This window comes from Ptychodera flava, chromosome 2 (genome assembly GCF_041260155.1).
Source record: "Ptychodera flava strain L36383 chromosome 2, AS_Pfla_20210202, whole genome shotgun sequence".
NCBI classification, from domain to species: domain Eukaryota; kingdom Metazoa; phylum Hemichordata; class Enteropneusta; family Ptychoderidae; genus Ptychodera; species Ptychodera flava.
Genome location: NC_091929.1, coordinates 43,332,264 through 43,335,337, shown reverse-complemented (window position 1 = coordinate 43,335,337; position 3,074 = coordinate 43,332,264).

Here is a 3,074-nt window from a genome sequence, read left to right as displayed (position 1 = left end):
ACCTTTTCGTCTGTGAGTCGTTCATCTCTAGAAGGCAAGCAATAAAAGCGCGTGTTTCCTGTAATTGACACCAAAAGATATAGGTGATTTGAAATCCTGAGCCTCTCGATGAACTGGCAAATGGAGCACGTTAAATTTGTAGTTGCAATAAATACATTTAGCATAGGGTTATAAAATAGGCAACGATTAGGTTAACGTACTTTGATTTCATGTCCTTTTGCATTCGCTGGCAAAACGTGCTATTCTCGACAATTGTACCTACGGAATTGGTTTTCAGAATAAATCACGCTGTTCATGATTTGTCGTACTGGGCTATCTAATGATGACATTTTGAACCATCGTCCGCTCGCACGGGTCCGTTACTTCACCAGCTGCCCGGACAAGAGACCTTGACAAGCGAAGATGATTTTGAACTTGCATCGTGAGTAACATACAATGCTGTGCGCTCCTTAGACGCAGATGTCAGTGTATCCAAAACAACCTCAAACGAATTTCAAGTATCCCTCTTCCATCATATTTTGAAGCCACAAATTATACATCATTTATGGCTCAAGACTAGTTCTTAAGCTGTTGCTGCACTTAACACATTTTTTTCAAATGTTTATTTCTCATCAAAGATCAAGGAAACCACCTCATACTATATATTTTCAAAAATCAGAGAAAGCAAAGTTTCGTATGGTAGCAATAGTTTACTAGAAGGATTAGGGGACTATATACTTGGGGTAAAACCCTCAATTTTGGTAATAATGATAAGAATTAATTTAAGTCAAAAGCTTGACACAATTTTCTGAAATGTAATATTTAACTTGCCGTGCTAACCTATGGGATGAAAATGTCGGGTTTTAGCTAAGTTTGCGACTATTACAAACACTTCATATTTTCACTTTAAATGATTGGAGAGTGCTGTAAATGACAGGATTTGCTCATCTATATGCAATTTAGAGCAATACAAGTGCAAAAAACTAGATATTCGAAGATTTTGTATAAGTCCGACATTACTATATTTTGATGTCGGGTCAACCCGGTATGTCAGATTTTTATGTAAATTTAAAACGTAAACAAACATACTTTATTATTATTATTATTATTATTATTATTATTATTATTAGACTTTATTTAAACTCGATAAACTGTTGAGCCTGAGGCTCTTCTCACACAGAGTTGAGTATAACAACATTTACAATATTTACATTAAAAAATAGCGTCAATGACACTGTAGCTCCCATCCTGGACTATTTAGTGTTTGTTCTCTTGTCAGATATTTGAACATGTGTGAAAGGGATAAGTGCATGAAGTGAAAATACTTAAAGCGCAGTGGTCGTCGCGCTGCGCGTGCGTGACTTTTTTGTTGATAAACATAATTTTTTGTAAACATAAGTCTTCTCAACTTCAATAGGAGTGAGATGGGAGCAGTCCCCCACTTTGTTAAGGCCTTTGTAAGACTCAACATCATGCAATAGTATTAAGGCCTTTGTAAGACTCAACATCATGCAATAGTAAAATATTAAGATTGGAAACGAACTTCAGTGGTGTATTTCTATCTATAAACTCGTGAAGAGCTAAGAACATTGGGACACTACACTCAGCTCATTATGTCGCCGAGTTTACTGCACGCAGACACAGTGAACAAAAGGCTTTGATCGCGCGCGATCACGCTGGTTGTACACAATGCTATGTACAGTACAGTGAAAATACATAACTAGAATGATCAACATTGCCTATATATGTAGACCAGCAACAAGCACAATGCCTAACACAAAAATTACACTCAAGACCATGATCTGCAAGCCAGAGCAGGACACGGGAGATGTTGTTGGGAGACGGTCACCGCGTTGACGTACACGGATATAGAGAATCCGGTCCCACAACGTACCGGCCCGCTACGACTTGGCCCACAACCAACTGTTGATCACCATGTCTTACTTCTCCTAGTATTAAGTGGTATTAATAGTACAATGACAGGAAACAACAGACAAAACGAGCGGGTTTTCGCGGCATTTGGCAGGAAAATTGCACGGCTACACCGTGCGTAGACGTATCGAGAGATCCTGTGCCCCGGTCCTGTGCACGGTCATGGCAGTGATCCAACCGCTAGCTGGTGTAGGCCTACCGGTGCTGGGCAAACTTCGTTGTTGTACCTCCTGATTGCCGGGTAGGTCTGAATCCTCTTTCAAGTCAGATAACCCCCACATAACAAGAAGACCTATGAAAGGTCCTTCGCTTGACTTGATACCTGCACTCGGAATTCTCGTTTGCACCCCCAAACGGGGTAAACTTTGTAGTTGAGTTGGATTCTCCACAGCCGAGTGTAGCGCGTCATATACCCGGTTTGACAAGGACGTTCATAGCCCTGCGCGCTGCGTACGATGCTGTGTGTTCCGCTACAGCTAATCGCCCCGCTCACCACAGCCCTGCAAAGACCCGTACGTAGGGCAGATCGTCCATGTAGCCGACACGAACACGAAGTGTGTGTTACCGGCTATCAAAAACTATGAAAAATAGTAAAGAATGAGCTACAAAAACCCATACGTAGGGTCGGTGACTTCAAATCCATTTTGGGACTTGACGTAAAAAGCCAAATTTCTGCCGAAATTCAGCGTTCTTGGGCCCAAGTCGTATCCCTGCCTACCTCAGCTACTCGATCGCTTCCAAAAATGCCAGTCTTTTATTCACTTCTCGTAAATAACCGTCGATGTCGGCAACTCTCTCGCTAGCCCTGCGTACGATGCTGTGTGTTGTACAGCTAACACACAGCATCGTACGCAGGGCTAGGACGTTCATACAGACCACGGAACGGAACAGATGCAGAGATGCTTCTTGCTGCAGCGGGCATTGCTCTGCGAGCTGTAGATTTCTGTAGTTTGGGTTGTTGTCTTTGTACTCCTGTCGGGCCTCTTGAAATGAAAGCTCTCGTCCTTGCTAGCGATGTCGAAAACTAGAGCCCGGTCGTTGATAGTCTGTTGGCGTATACATGCGTACGTCTAGCTCTATGGCTCGAGCGATAACAGTAGCCGAGCCCCATTCAACTGATTCAAGAAAATCATGAGCAAATGTGATCTCAATCCAGCGTGCAA